The sequence below is a fragment of the Tupaia chinensis genome, unplaced genomic scaffold (genome assembly GCF_000334495.1).
Source record: "Tupaia chinensis unplaced genomic scaffold, TupChi_1.0 Scaffold000014_1, whole genome shotgun sequence".
Lineage (NCBI taxonomy): Eukaryota > Metazoa > Chordata > Mammalia > Scandentia > Tupaiidae > Tupaia > Tupaia belangeri.
The window spans coordinates 6,535,353-6,552,319 of NW_006159444.1; the positions used below are offsets into that span (position 1 = coordinate 6,535,353).

Below are 16,967 nucleotides of genomic sequence, written 5' to 3' on the forward strand. Positions count from 1 at the left end.
GGAGAATGGAGGAGAAGGGATTGCGGCGTGACCATCCCCCCTGGGGGTTGATTTCTCGCTTTCTGTCTCTATGTCTCTGTCTGCCTGGCGATCGCACACGCCCTATAGTGAAAATCTCTCCAAAAAAAAAAAAGAGTTCCAAGTTGCCTTTTAGGCAAGGAGTTTCCAATTCTAAAAGGAGCACACATGTTCGAAACAGAAAGTCAGGTTCAGAAAAAAGAAAAAAAAATCTATGCTATTTTTTTCAACCAGTTTTAGAGGTTTTACTGAACTCCTCACCCATCACTCATTACAGAAAATGGTGGTTCTCCAAGGTGTTGGGGTACTCTATGAAGATGACATAGGCCTGTCCTATAGATTGTACAGACTGGACCCCATCTGGGCTTACAGCCAAAAACGACTCTACGTGGCTTGAGTTCCAGACCTGGTGACCTGAAATCATGTGTGTGCATGTGTGCCCAAAATCCTGAGAGAAGAATGGAGGAGAAATTATTGTAGCAGGCTATTCCCCATGGGGAGTGATTTTTCACTTCCCTCTCTCTTTTCTCTCTGGAGCCTGCATATGCCCCATAGAAAAAGAAGAAAGAAAGAAAGACATATTATCTTATTTGTCCCTTACTATCTGAAAGGAAACTTGAGTCATTTTGTTTTATTTATTTATTTATTTATTTATTTATTTATTTTGAAATTCACCAGAGAGAGAGAAAGAGAAGGAAAGTGAGATAGCGAGCTGCAAGTCTGGGACTCAAACCATGGTCAGCCATGTGGGAGTCCAGCCTCCTTAACCACATGCCATCTGCCAGCCCCAAGGAAGCTTGAGTCTTTAATGACCTCTTTTACAAATCCAGGCAGCACCAAAGGAGTAATTTCTTGCTACTAACCATCCAAACACCAGATAGTCAATCACTGACCCTCAAGCAACTTGCCACCTGCCTCCCAGAGGGTGAGCATGCTGGGTGACACTGCAGGGATCATCTAGGCCTTGACAAGAACAAATCTGGTAGCACCAGCTAGTCGCTGAGCTCCATTTCTATTTTTTGTCTTCTGTTGTAGAATTGCCTCCCAACAACTATAATACTGACTTATGCATACAAGTTTGATAAAGTCTATATAAATGCTATGGCAAAGTGCATTTTTCTTTTCCTCCTGTGCTTGCTAGGGATATTTACCTCTAGAATCTACCAGAACAGGGTGAGTCCAAAGAAGGCTACCCAGCCAGTATTATATTTTTTTTTTGAGAAGTTTTTGCTACAGGGCACGTGCGCTCGCCAGACAGACAGAGAGAGAGAGACAGGAAGCGGGAAGTCACCCCCCAGGGAGGATGGCCACGCCGCAATCCCTTCTCCTCCATTCTCCTCTCAGGATCTTGGGCACGTACTCACATGTGCCCGGCGTGAGTTTTAAGCCACCGGGTCTGGGACTCAAACCGCGGTCGACTATGTGGGAGTCCAGCGACATAGCCATTACGCTAACTGCTGGTCCCTCCCCAGCCAGTTTTTTTAAACACCCCTCCCAGGAGACTGAATGTAAAGGAAAATATACCAAAAAGAAATCTGCCTCATTGAATAACCAACCCAATGGAAGCATGAGAAAAGCAGGTTTCTAGGCTCTATTATGTGGCTATTTAAATATTAGTACCCCATTGAACTATCAGTGTGTTGTGGAAGGAATGTCCATAGAGCCAAGAGAATGGACAAAAATCCAATCTTAAAAAGACAATTCATTCCCAGGCAAGATATAGCAGTCAGCTAGAGAGGACGACTCCGACTTGGTGTCCATGGTGGGGTGGAGAGCTGTTACAGAGTGACGCATTCCAGCATTAGTTTCTGAGTCGGGGTGAGAGGGAACTGCACAGAGCCTGGGCCGCTCTTTCTCACTCAGAGGAGACTGAAAAGCAGTTCAGTATTTCACAGGCATATTACAAACACACAGTAAGTTATATCCTAAGCCCCAAAGGAAATGAGGCTAATTCTTAGTAATAACTGGCTTAAAATAAACCAAAGAGTGACTGGTATCCCTGTCTGTGTCCAATTTGAAAATGACTTTCAGAAAGTTCCAACTACAAATATGAGTTCTATTTGTTTAGACAGCCCACAGACAAAGGTTCTCACCACTAATAGTACTTCCCACCAGGCCTTCTAAGACCATGCGACACAATTAAGAGGTCCTGAGTCAAGCATCCAAAGATGGGAGTAAAAGGAGTAAAGTGACAGGCAGTGACAGGGAGTGGGACAGCACTCTCAAAGTGGCTAGATTCCAGGGAAAGTTCTCAATAAGTGGAGGGAATCCCCAAAATCTTTGACTCAGAAAATGGGGTGAGACATAAGGTGGGTTTCACAGCAGCGACAAGCTTCGTGATGGGGGTCTATTGGGGAAGCCCAAGGTCAAGGAAGTGACTAAATTTCTAACTAGAAAACTAGGGGACTAGGTGATGCTAGGCCCTGAACCAGGGAGGGACGGAAGGTGGAGAGTGTGTGTATGGGGGAATCAGAGGCCTTGGGAGGAAAATATCATTCTTGATTCATTGGAAGACCCTAACTTGAGCTGGTCAAGCCTAATGAAGATCTGCAAATACTGTATTTTTCTGATTTATTTGGTGTATGGCATTTTAACAATCACTGAAATATTTTGTGAATATGAAATCCTCTTGAGGATTTCTATCAGCTGGGGAAAAGAGAGTTTTAATGAAATGGAAGGGTCATGGCCTAGGATGGTGTGGGAGCAGAGGCCCGGCCATGCTGAGCGCACAGAGCTCAGCTTCCATTTTTAGCTCAGCCACACAGGGTGTCTCGGTTCCTTTGCTTCCACCGTCTGATCTACAGAAGGCTCTGGTGAAGCCCAGGATTAAGTACCTGGACATACCTTGAAAACGAAAAGCCAGCCATAGGTAGGTGCTTGGAACCCTCTTCTACAGAGAACCTGATAAAGTGCAATTGCTATGGGAATGTGTTTTGCAAGGCACACATGATGAAAAGATTTGTAAGCAGCTCCATTTATTTGAGTAAATAGCATGTAAATAAATCATTGGTAAACATTACAAAATTAAATACATTTTCAAAAGCTTGCCAGAATACGTAAAATTCACAAACAGAGTTCTTTTTAAAAATAAAATATGTTCAGAGCACCCTTGATATAAAATGCCTAACCCCTGTCCTGGGGCAGGGCCACCTGGAGACGACATCCAGTAGATGCAGTTTCTGTGGGGTCTCCCAGAGTGAAGGAAGAATTTCTGCTCCTACCTTTGACCTGCCCACATCCCATCTGAGTTTTGATCCTTTTCCAAAGAGCTGGTATGGAGCAGAGAGCTCAGGACTAGTGATCAGCCCTGCTCTGAGCACAGGGATCAGGTTGCACAATTGGGGCCAGGAGCCTCCAAAGTCCTCACCACAAACTATTGAGAGAAGCCAGACATGCAATCTCCACATTTGCAAACCAGTGAATGTTCCTGAACTAACTGTCTCAAGAGAAGGCAAGGCTTTCTCATCTCTGCACCTGCTCAACACATAGTTCACACCCTCTGGTGTGACACTATCCAGGCACAGAAGGGGCCAGAATCGAGTCTTGTAAGTAGGAACACACTAAATCCACTAACTTCCCTTTGACCTGCTGTCACGGAAAGAGAATAATACACAGTACTCCACTGAAAGCAGAGGATTCATGGCTACATGGTGCTTTCTTTTTCCATTGCTGAACACCACTCAGGTAGCATGGGTATCTCTCTAGAAATCAAGTGAGTTCTTCAAATTAAGGGTTCATAAAACTTTAAAAGACCACAGATGACACAATAAGTTCATGATCTGGCAAAGCATCCCAACCAATGAAATAAAGTCCATAAATTAAGCCCTTGACCAACTCAACATTTTCATAGTGTAGCTCATTAAAATAACGGATACACCGAATTCTTTCACTTTGGTGCAGAAAGTGAATGTTGAATGTCTACAGCACTCACATGGAGAATGCCTAGTGGCAGCCTCTGGAAAACACATGTGCTGTGACCTCCAATTAAAGGACAACCACAAGTTTATTCCATCAATGTGAAATAAAACTCACATTTACATTTTAACATAGTTGTGTAGATATATACAAGTACAAGAAATTCAACATCTGAGTCAAATGTACAACTTAAGAAAGTATTACCAAACTAGTTGTAAGAAAACCATCTTCCCTGTATAGTAAGGTCCTAAACCTTAGAGTCCTTGCAGCAAACATGGTCTGGCCTGGCCCAGCCTTGCTAAACTTTCATTAGGCTGTGGCCAGAGTCATGATATCTTCGCTATTAAAATATTACTAACAAAAACCTTTAAAAACAAACAAAGAAAAGGAACACTCTTGAATAAATGTCTAACAGATTCCCACCACACACACCCCAAAAAAACAAACAAAAAGTTGTTCATAAGACAACTATTCTCTATTGAAAGTCTTCATTTAGTCCAAATCCCAGAATGCTTTCTTCAACTCTGGGAGAATTCCACCCTGTTCCAGAATCATACGCCCTTCTTCTGTGGAGGGCTCAGTTTCCTCATGCCTTTTATCCGAGAGAGCAGTTCTTTGATAAATTCCTAAAAGAGATGAGAAGATGTTAATATGATGAGTCACTCTATCCAAGTCTGTGCTTAAGAATCTGCATAAAATAATTGGTGTCAACTGCAGTTAACCTGAGTTGATGAATTTGGTGGGATGTGTTAACTTCAACTGGTATAAACACAGAAAATTTTTAAATAATGAAGAATATTTAAACCTCACACCAAAAAGTCTTCTTATGGCTCTACTCTCTCTTTAGGGAGAAAACCAGACTACATATCTTCCTCCTGATATTACCTTCGTGGCCCCTGGAGACATGCGTGGTTTGGATCAGCACTTCTCAACATTATTACATATACACTAGCCACCTGGGGATCTTGTAGATTCTGGCTGAGTAGGGCTAGGTTAGATCTGAGATTCTGCATTCACCACTGGCTCACAGGTGACTTATAAGGTAGTTCCAGACCACACCTGGCATACCAAAGCTAGACAAATGGTTCTCAAATTTGATTGCGCATAATGTAGAATTACTGGGGGTCTTAGGAAACCCCAGGGTGCCGGACACACCCCCAGAGTGTCTGATTCAGTAGGTCTAGGGTGGGGGCTGAGAATCTGCATTTCTGACATGCTCGCAAGTGACGCTGATGCTATTGATCCCAGAAGCACACTGAGACTCACTGGTCTAGATCAAAATAGAAGTCTTTGGACTTTTTTTTTTTCTTTCTAATCACAAACCTTAGAATTTAAAAAAAAAAAGGTCACAATCCAGGGCCTACAAACACATGCAAGAAATAAAAATGTTCAAACTGCTTACCTCCTGCACTGCACTCTGATATTTTCTCCTCCACTCGAATGTCATTTACAAAGTAATGTGGGCAGAGACCCACTAAAATGGTTTCATGAGCTATACAAGAATCAGCACCCAAAGACTGAGAAATGATCCAGAATGTTCCTACTTTATACCATCAGGCATCTGTCATTGCTACCTTGGGTCTTAAAATGTTAGGCTAACCAAATAAAGCATATGTATTGGGTAGTAATGACCTTGTCTTCCTATTTTCTTTATCAAAGACAAAGCTGACAGCCAGACTTTCTGATCAGCAAGTGACATCTAGTGAACGACAGAACTAATCACATCACAGACCAACTAAAGCAAAAACTGTAGGAAACCTGATGGCCCATCGAGGCCATCCAAAAAACAGCTCTTGATGACCTCCCTGAACCAACTGCTACGCTCAGGCAGCAGCTCCCAGGTTAAATAAGCTCTGCTCTATTCTCCAACTCTAAAACACAATAGAAGTGACTATGTAATATTTTAGTGGCCCCTGCAATTTAAAAAAATAATCTATTGATATTTGCTATTATAAAAGTAGTATGTGCTTTTTTCTAAAAGACGGGAAATACAAACCAACTACAATGTACTTCTCAGAGTTAACTATTAACGTATTTTCCTGTATGGATACTGTTTTTACCTAATTAGCATCAGACCGTGTAAATATATCCTTTTTACCACTTACCATATCAGAAGCTTTTTTCCCACAATACTAAACCGTCTTCCTGAAGATTAATATTAATGGACATATATTTCTTTATTATAATGATACTATACAATCTGCCTATTTTAAATAGATATTTGGATGGTTCCTGGCTTTTTAAAATTATAAACAATGTCATAACTAAAATCCTTGGACATAAATCTTTGTCTACAGTTCAGCGTATTTCCTTTGGAGAATAACCCAGAAGTGCATCAAAGGACACAAATGTTTTTAAATGCAGGAAGAATTAAATGTAAACTTTAAAAAATGGAAGCCCTATTTTAATTTTCTGAACCTTGTCCAATTTATTAAGAATATTCTAGGCTGAAATACCATATTTTTCCATTTATATTCAATTTCTATTTTGAAAGTGAAATGCATTTTCTTTTGCCAATTTATTTCCACCTAACCAATACCTAGCATTCTGCATATAGAGTTTCAATTTTGTTGCTTTTGAAATCCTCTGCTATGTAAATAACTACTGCAGAGTTTCAGTATTTGGGTATACATTTCTGTTCCTTTTTTAAAATTTTGCCAAAGGATGCATGTGCTCACTGGAGAAATGACAGAGAAGAAGGAAAGTGAAAAAGTACCCCCCAAAGGGATGGTCACACCACAGCCCCTTTTCCTCCAGTTCCCCTCATTTCAGGGTTTGGGGCACACATGCACACTTAGCATGTTTTTCTTTTTTGTTTTTCTTTTATTTATTTCATTTTCTTTTATACATTCAATCACATTATTTAGCTTACAAAGTGAATATTTCAGTATGTGAATATTTCTCCCTAGTCCAGTTGATAAAGTTATAAAATATCTTCAACAGATAATACCACATTTCTTTGTCCCATTAATGCTTTGCCTTTGTATTTTTCTTCTAAATGTCCTTCCTCAGACCCTACTCTTCAACACACACTGTATCTGGTATTTACACCAGTTTACTGTGTTTGTATATCCTTCAGTCAATCAGTTTCAGTCACAGAGTGCAGACACTCAGTATATATTATGTGGGAACATACATTGTCTCTCCTTCATAGCCTAGCTTGTTTCACTCGGCAGTAAATCTTCCATATTCTTCCACTTTCTGTCAAAAGTCAGGGTTTTGTTGGTTTTTAATGACTTACAATGAGGGATGCTGAGAATTTTTTCATATGTCTTTTAGCTATTCTTATGTCATCTTTAGACAGTGGTTTTTTCAACTCATTCTCCCATCTTTTAATAGGATTGATTGTCTTTTTCCAGAACAGTTGCTTGAGTTCTTTGTGAATTCTGGTTATCAGTCCCTTATCTGACACATAGTTTACAAAAATATTTTCCCATTCTGAGGGCTGTCTATTCACACTAATCACTATGTGTTTCGCCATGCAGAAACTTATTAGTCTTATGTAATCCCATTTGTCTATTTTGGGGATTATTGACTGTGCATTGGGAGTCTTATTTAAGAAGTATTTCCCTACCTCAATGTCTCCCAGAGTTTCCCCAGTGTTTTCTAGGAGCAGTTTTATAATTTTAGGTCTTAGATTTAGATCTTTGATCCACTTTGACTTGATTTTTGCCAATGGTGAGAGGTAGAGGTTCAGATTCATCTTTCTGCAGGTGGAAATCCAGTTTTACCAGCACCACTTGCTGAAGAGGTTTTCCTTTTCCCACTGGATTGACTGGTATCCCCTGTCAAAATAAGTTGACTGTATGTTTGGGAATTTATTTCTGGGGACTCTATTCTGCTCCATTGGTCCACATGTCTGTTTCTGTGCCAATACCATGCTGTTTTGATTATCACAACTTTGTAGTATATTTTTTGGGTCAGGGAGTGAGATGCCGCCCACTCCACTCTTCTTGTGTAGAATTGCTTTGGCAATACGGGGTCTTTTATGATTCCAGACAAATTTTATGATTGTATTTTCTAGATCTGGTAAGAATGTGTCTGGTACTTTGATTGGCATTGCATTAAATATGTAGATTAATTTGAGTAGAATTGCCATTTTGATTATGTTAATTCTTCCAATCCAGGAACATGGGATGTCCTTCAACTTTTTTGTGTCATTTTCAATATCCTTTTTTAGCTTCTCATAGTTTTCCTTGCGGAGGTCTTTAACTTCTTTGATTGGATTTATTCCTAGGTATCTTCTACTTTTTGTGGCTATGGTAAATGGAATAACTTTTTTCAGTTCTATCTCAATCTGCCTGTTGTTCATATATAGAAATGCTATAGATTTCTGTATATTGATTTTGTATCCTGCAACTTTACTCTATTTGTGTATTGCTTCCAGGAATTTTTTCATTGAAACCATTGGGTCTTCTATGTATACAATCACATCATCTGCAAATAGAGGGAGTTTCACCTCTTCTTTTCTTATTGAATGCCTTTTATTTTTTCTTCTTTTCTGATTGCATTGGAGAGTATTTCCAGTACTATATTGAAAAGGAGTGGAGAAAGTGGGCATCCTTGTCTTGTACCCATTTTTAGTGGGAAAGCTTTCAGCTTTTCCCCATTCGGGATGATGTTCACTATGGGTTTTTCATAGATAGCTTTTATTGTGTTGAGAAATAACCCTTCTATGCCAATTTTGCTGAGAGTCTTGATCATGAAGGGATGTTGTATCTTAACAAATTTAGCATGTTTAAAAAAAAAAAAAAAAAGATGTAGGGTCCCAGACTTCAACTGCACAATCAGTCATGAGGGATATTGCCACCTTAACCACCAAGCCAAGGGCTTGCCCTTTTTTCTTAAATATCAGAATCACAAACCCTATATAATATATTTTGTTAATAATTATGCACTATTTAATTTTTTCCCCTTTTTTAGAGAGATGTTTGCTATAGGGCATGTGCATTCACTGGAGAGACAGAAAGATAGGAAATGAGAATTAATCCCCCAGGGAAGATGGTCATGCCACAATTCCTTCTCCATTCTACTCCTGGGATTTGGGGCATGCAGATACACAAACCCAGAGTGAGTTTTAAGCTTCCAGGTCTGGGACTTGAACCACGATTGACTACGTGGGAGTTCAGCAATGTAATTATTATGCCACTTGCTGGTCCCTGCACTATTTAATTTAATTAAGGTTTTTTTTTTTTAAATCAAAGCTATAGGGAAGAAGATGAATGTGAAGAATAAGAAGCAGCAACAGCAAAGGAGGATTTGGAAAGCAAAGACAGAGAGAGAGAAAAAAGGAAGAAAAAATGAGAAAAGGGAAGAAAATAAAAGAATAAAAAGGAAGAGATATAATTGAAGAAAAAATAAAATGTAAAGAAAGAAAGAAGAGAGCAGGGGCCAGCAGGTGGCATGGTGGTTAAGGTACTGGACTCCAAGGCGGCCAACCATGATTTGAGTTCCGGATATGGTGGCTTGAAAATTATGCAAGACACATGTGCAGGTGTGACCAAAGTCCCAGGAAAAGAACAGAGACTGGACTGCAGCATGGCCATCCCCCTTGAGGACTGATTTCTCACTGGCCCTCTCACTACCTCTTTCTCCCTCTGGGGAGTGCATGTGTCCTACGGCAAACAAACAAACAAACAGAAAACTTAAGAAAATAAGAGAAAAGAGAGAGGGAAAAGGAAAGTAGGAAAAAATTAAAACAAGAAAAGGGAAGAATGGAAAGAAAACAAGAAAAAGGAAGGAAGAAGGGGAAAGGTGAAGAGCATTAAGTAAAAAGGAGAAGAAAAGCAGGCAACAGAAGGGCAGCAAGAGAAGAGAAGTGAGAACGAGAAGCAAAAACAGGGAAGTCAGAGATGATGGACAGAAGGAAAGTGAATGCAGAAAAACATGGGAAAGGGCATGTAAAAAAAGGAGAATGAGAAAGGACAGGGAGAAAAGAGAAGTGAGAGAAGGAAGTGAGAGAGAGAGAGAAGCAAAAAAGGGAAGTGAGACAGGATGGAACAATCAGAAGTAAGGAAAGGAAGCAAGATAGTGAAATGAGAAAAGATAGTTGGGCCAGTCAGGGCTATGGTGGTTAAGGCAGCTCCCATGGCCGACTGGGAGGTTTGAATCCTGTAACCATCAGCTTAAACAACATGCCGAGTGCATGTGCATGTGCATGTGCATGTGCATGCATGCCCCAAATCCAGAGAAGATGAAAGAGAAGAAGCTGCAGCGTGGTCATCCTTTCTGGGGGGTGATTTCTCACTTTCTCTGTCTCTTTCTTTCTCTGTCTCTCCTCAGTGAGCACACATGCCAGATTAGGAAGACCACAAAAAGGAAAAAAAAAAAAAGAAAAGGCATTCAATGAAGGGTAGTGAGAAAAGGGAAGGGAGAAAGCAGAGTGAATAGAAGGAAGCAGAAAAAGGAAACAAAATAAGCAATTAAAGGAAAGCAAGAAAAAGGAAAAGAGAAGCAAGAAAAGGGAAGTGAGAAAGAGAAGTGAGAGATGAAGATGAAAAAAGGGAAACTGCATTATTTGAATTATATGCTTTTCATAAAGACTAAAATCACCCGAGGAGTCACATACTCTATACCACTGACCATTCCCTTCACAGCAAAAGTAATTTGGTAATTTAAATCAAATTCAGATTTTCTCCAAAAAATTGATCACGATATGCACAAATCTGAGAAACTAAAAAGCTTCAATAAATGATATAATATTTCATGTGCTAAAATGTTCTATTAGCATAATTTATAAATCTGTATCCTGATAGACTCCATTGTGCATATGTGCATATTTTACACTGTGCATTAACTTTGCATAATGAGATGTTCAGCTGAGTAAGTTAAAAAATAGCAAGACCAATATTTATTTTCCACATAGAAACTTGGCAACACCATTAGCACAGAAGGATTTTGTGGATTACAGATGATTCTCCAAAAAGATTCTGTGATCTCCAATCAAAAACACTTTGATGGCTCTCGGTTCAACCTACTCAAAAGCACTCTATATCAGCACAACATATTCCATTTACTTTCAAAACAAATCACTCAGACTTGGCTTGGGGACACTGACTTTGGCAGAAGGGCCACTCCTTTGAGAAAATGACCACTAAATTGAGACTTGAATTAACAGAGAATGGCCAGCCTGGAGAAGACCCAGAGCCCAGGTCCCAGGCAATGGTAGAGTCCTGCAGAGAAACTAGCAAAAAGACAGGTGTCCCCACTGAAGAATGGCCAGGGGAAAACAGATAGAACAATGCTTGAGGGGCAGGTCATCGGGGCCTTGCAGGCCACACTAAAATGATGACAGGGTAGTGGTGCAATGTGCAATGGAAAGCCACTAGAGGCTTTGAAGAGGGAGCAAGATCATCTTATTTGTGTTTTCAGAAGATGCCTCTGCCTTGCTGTGAAGAATAGGTCTTTGGAAAGCAAGCATGAAAGAGTTTGGAGCAATTGCAGTGATCCAGTCAAGAGAAGCCATGGCTTAGAGTACATAGGTGGAAACCAAAATGGAAATGAGTAGGTAGATCTAGGGTCCATTTCAATGGCAGGGCCAAAAGACCTGGCTGCTAGACTGAATGTGGCGGTAAGAAGGGGGATGGGAAAGAAGGGAATCAGGGTCACCATTTCTCAGCAACTAGACCAAAATGTATGCCATTTACTAAGACGGGGATAACTGGAGGCAAAAGAAAAAATAAAAAGTTTACAGATTTGTGATGAGATGTCAAGACAGATAAATACAACTCTGGGTCAGGATAACCAGGTGGTATGGTGGTTAAGGCAACTGGAATCCACAAGGTTAACTGTGTGGTTCAAGTCCCGGATGGAGTGGTTTAAGAAACACTCCAGGTGCATGTGTGTACAAGCTCAAAATCCCAAGAGGGAAATGGAGGCCAAGGGATTGTGGTGTGGTCATTCTCTCGAGAGTTGGGAGGGATGGGGAGTGTCTCACTTTCTCTTTCTCTCTCTTTTCTCTCTTTCCAGCGAGCATTTCCCCTTTAGCAAATTATATACATTATATATATATATATACACACATACATGACCTTGGGTCTTAGTTCAAGTTTCTGGAAGAGATTATGTGGGGTTGGTATGATGTCTTCCTTAGATGTCTGGTAAAATTCCTCAGTAAAGTCATCTGGGCCTGGAGGTTTTCTTGAGGGTCGGTTTCAATAGATTGTATTTTTAAAGAAACCTGCCATCTGGGACTAGCAGTTGGCGTAATGGCTATGTCACTGGACTCCCATGTAGTTGACCACGGTTCAAGTCCCGGACCTGGTGACTTAAACTCATGCCGGGCACGTGTGTGTGCATGCCCAAGATCCCGAGAGGAGAATGGAAGAGAAGGGATTGCAGCGTGGCCATTTCCCCTGGGGGGTGATTTCTCGCTTTCTGTCTCTCTGTCTCTCTCTGGCTTTCTGGTGAGCACATGCACCCCATAACAAAAAGAAAAGAAAAGAAACTTGCCTTTCTGAAGTAAGAAAAAAGCTGTTTCTCCTGTTCTCATACTCAATACAGCATGGGCTGGGCACCATGTGTGAGGTCCCACACGCCCAGTGATTCTCTAGTAGACACAACAGTGTGTTTATGACTTGATTCAATGCAGACACTATCTATCTGGAGTTAGATTCCACAGGTCAGGTCCCATAGACTGCCTCCACTTCCGGTGCCCATCCCAGGCCCTACGCTGTCACCTCTATTTCTGATCAACCAGCTATAGATTAGAGTAAACCCAAGGCTCACAAACCTCAGGGAAACACTTACGTTTACTGGGTTGCTATAGTAATAAAAGATACAGATAGATGAATGGCCCAATAAAGAGATACGCAGGGCAAGATCTGAAGGAAGGAGGACGGAGCTTCTATACCTTCCCTGAGAGGGCTGCCATCCCAGTACCTCCGTATGTTCTGCAACCCAGAAACCCTCTGAACCCCATAGTTCAGAGATTTTATGGAAGCTTCATAGTGTAGGCAGGATTGATTAGTAACCCAATCTCTAGTCCCTCTTCCCTTTCGGGAGGATGAGGAGGGGCTAAAAGTCCCTAATCATGGCCTGGTCTTTCTAGTGACCAGCCCTAATCCAGGAGGCCACCAAGAGGCCTCATTAGAACAAAAGGCAATCCTATCACCCAGGCCATCCCAAGGGACTAGACGCTAGCTCTGTGCCAGGAACCAGGCGTGAAGACTGAATATTAGAACAAAGGGTTCTCTTAGCTCCTACCGCTCAGGAAATTACAAGGACTTGAGTTCTGTGCCATGAACAGAGAATACAGACCAAAGATGCATTTTTTGTTATAGCATGCTCTCACAGGACTATTTTATATAAGGTGCTGAATTTATTAGCATAGAGGACAGCACACGCCTGCTGGCTCCTCCCTCTTCCACCCTGCCTCAGACAGTGCACAACAGGGCAAAAGGTCATAGCTCCAAAAGACCTCAGAAGATCGGAAGCTCTTACCACTATAAAGGGAACAGAATGAGAATGACTACTCTCCGGGCCAGCACCCCACCCTCCTTCCTCTCCCCTCCTCCTCTCATTTCTCATCACTCCCTAGAAAAAAATTAATCTCTCTGTGTGAGTCTGAAACAGAGTTTCTCTATATATCGACCAAGCTGGCTTCACGCTCACCACCTCCCTGCTTCAGCCTCTCTAATACCTGGGATTGCAGGTGTGCACTTAGCATTCACCGAGTGTCTCTCCACCAGTTTCTAAGATCTGGCCATTCTAGTTGCCTAACAATTAAAATCCTATATCAGCTAACTGCCATGGTTTTTAAAAGGCAAATAAATATTTGCCTTGACCCATCTTTCAAAACCACATTAGCGGTTTTTGACAAATGCAACCTACAGGATCTCAGATCAGACCTGAGAGTCTGCTTCCCAGCTGCAGCATCCACTGTCACCACATGTTTGGGTACAGCACAGATCGCAGCTAAATAGGTCACTTCATATACTGCTTTTAATGAGCCTGGGCTCTGGGCCCAGGAAGAGAAACAGAAGTTAAAGACCTTGGATTACAGACATAGGCGGGCCCTTTGAAACAAACACCTAGAAAACTCGTAATGAATTTGTCCTATAAGGAAGGAGTGACCCTATAAGCACAGTAAGAAGCAGTGTAGCCATGTGGCTAAGAGGGAGACACTGCAGCCAGACCCCGGTGCCCAAATTCTTGGGCACCACGTGGAGATGAGTTATTTCCTCCACGCCTCAGTTTTCCTCTGCTGTTAAGTGGGAGCAATAATACTACAGCCTACCCTCAGGGTTGCTGTCAGGATGAAATGAGTTCCTGTATGGAACGTGTAGACCATAGTAAGCACTGTGTGAGGGCTTGCTACTGTCATTGTTATACTGACCTTCGGGATCTGCATATTACGAGTCAACACGAATTCAAACAGAGAATATGCCCTGCGCAGTCTGGATGGGGCACAGTGTAAAACTCGATGCTCTGCAAGGCTGACCCGTACGGGTAGGCTCTGATGGCATCCAGAGACCTCCCTGCGCACACGTGCTCCTGATCCAGGGCTGGCTCAAGCCAGCAGTGGATCATAGCATCAGGACCTTGGTGTTTTGTCTCTCTCCCTCTGTCTTTATCTCTCTCTGTCTCTCTTGCTCATGGAATAAGTGAATAAAAAAAAATGAACATGCTACCACAACTACCCACAAGAAACATGTACCCTGTCTCCCACACAGCACTGTGGAGAAGGTCGGTCAACAGGGCAAGTGAGAAGTGTGTTATGTGACACCCAGTGAGAAGGGGGTGCTCTGAACTGGGCATACACGCCACGTCATGAGCAGCACACATGTTCCAAGGAAGCCACCGATGGCCCTGCAAACATGTCCCTCTGTAGCTGCCAGTCCTACGAACTTCAGGCAACAAAGACCAGGAAGACTGGGCAACACCACACTAGCCTCTTTGCCCTGCCTGGTTGAAGGCCAGAGGTTCTATACCAGCCTCCCTGCCTCTAGGCTTAAGCAAAAGCCTGCTCCCCAAACCAGCCACTCCAGGCCTCCTTGACTGTACAACTTCCCCTCCCAAAGGGCTGCTAAGGAGTGTACTTGTTCTCCACGTCACCCAGCGTACAAGATGAACTTGAAAGCATTCCTTTGGCAGCATTTCCCAACAGTCTTTCTCCCTCCATGTGTACACATACACACACACACACACACACACACACAGCAGCACCAACAACCACCACCACCTCCCACCTCCTCTAACTCTTCCTTCTTAAGTGGATACCTTTTGGCCTTTGAATGTGGCCTCTATTAGCTACAGGTAAGATCTTTGCCTTTCCCTCCACCAAACTATCCTCCCTTAAAACAACTGAAATAGTCCCCTCTGCAAATACACACATTTCTGAGGGCCCTGAGCCCCTACCCCCACCTCAGACCTGGGCACTATTTCTGGCTCTGAAAATGCTCTGTTCTCACCTTCTTTACACATTCATTCACCCAGGACCATTCTCTCCCAGGGCATGACGATTTCTATTTTACTTGGCATGGTATCTTGCTCTTCGGGCACTGAGCACCTGTCTGAGGTTCAGATCGGGCTCATATTTACTAGGCACTCTTGACATCATGAGCACCCTGGCTATTTTCATGCACTATCTCATTTAATCATTACAGGTATTGTATAATAGGCTCAGAGGGTTACACAGCTACTGAGTGGTCAGACCAAGGCATAAGGGACTCAGACTCACTCTCCGCACCATGCTGCCCAGGGTGAGAAAGGGTTTCTGTTAAGCAACCAGGTTAGGTCATTTTCATCTAATTATGAATAAAAGTATGGTCACTTTAAATGTGTGTGATAAACATAGCCACCCTTTCCTTTTCAAGTGTGGGGAAGGGCTGACAATGTGCAAGGACTGCGTTCTACAGGCAGCTCTGAAAATGACCCCCAAGACGGACCTTTTCTCCATTCCTATCCGTAGCCTCTTCCCCAGATAAAAATAAAAATCTCAGCAGCCTTCAGTAACCACCTTTGGTAACCAGAAGGAAGAAAGAAAAGCAAGAAAGGGAAGTGGAGTGCTGACTTTCCTACGCACTGACACGTGGATTCGGTCTACCCAGCTCCCCAACCACCAAGACTCTCCCCATAGCCACATCCACTCCCCTTACCCAGGTCCTTCATTTGACACTACTGGGGACACCTCCCTTTCCTTGTATCTTTCTTTCTTTTTAAGTGATTAGCTGTATTAAGGAATAATTTATGAACAACAATTGCATCTACCTAAAGTGGACCATTTGATGAGTGTTCACAATTGGGTTACACCCAATTTTTAAAGCAAAACTCTTAAAAAAGCACAAGCTATGAAAGATACCATTGATAAATCTGACTTCAATTAAAACATAAAACTTCTATACACACACACACACACACACACACACACACACGCATACACACACACACACTTCTCCATAGTTTGGGAAAAGAAATTTATCATTAACGTAAATGTCAAATGTTTATCATTCAGAACATATAAAGAACTCTTAAAAAAATCAACAAGAGAAATACCAGCAACACAAAAGAAAAGTGGACCTAGATTGTGAAATGAAAATTTCCAGAGAAGAAATCATGAATAGCCAATAGGACATAGAAGAAAAGTGCTCAACTTTGATAAAACAAGAGATATCATCAGATTAGCAAAGAAAAATTTTTAATTTAGGAATACCAGCCATGGGACTATGAAGTTAAAAGGCAATCTTCTATCCTGGTGATGGGCACACAGGTTGCTGTAACTATTTCAGGGCAACTCCATTTCTTGGTTTACTTCTCAGAAAAATTCTTGTACACAAGGCAGCAGATCAATAATATTTTATTGCACCATTGCTCATAATAATGAAAAACTGAACACAGTCTAAGTGGGTATCAACAGAATGGACAATTACAGTAAAACAATAAAAAGGGATGTTGCACAGTAATAAAAATGAACAAACGAGAGCTCCGTGTATTAACATGGATACGTTTTAGAATCCAAAGTTGGGCAAAATAAGGAAGCTAAAAGGAAAACCTATGGGCCAGTAGGTGGTGTGGTGCTTAGGGTGGCTGGATCC

At 41.8% G+C, this 16,967-nt stretch overlaps 1 long non-coding RNA gene across 1 annotated transcript in view; it reads right to left on the reverse strand.

The window, feature by feature from the left end:
• Positions 1–2,989: 2,989 nt before the first annotated feature.
• The window catches only part of LOC102469615 (uncharacterized), a 43,561-nt gene continuing 29,583 nt past the window's right edge, over positions 2,990–16,967 (reverse strand). The window contains exon 3 of the long non-coding RNA XR_333201.1: positions 2,990–4,559. This is a non-coding gene — a long non-coding RNA (uncharacterized LOC102469615). The remainder of the gene's footprint in view (positions 4,560–16,967) is intronic.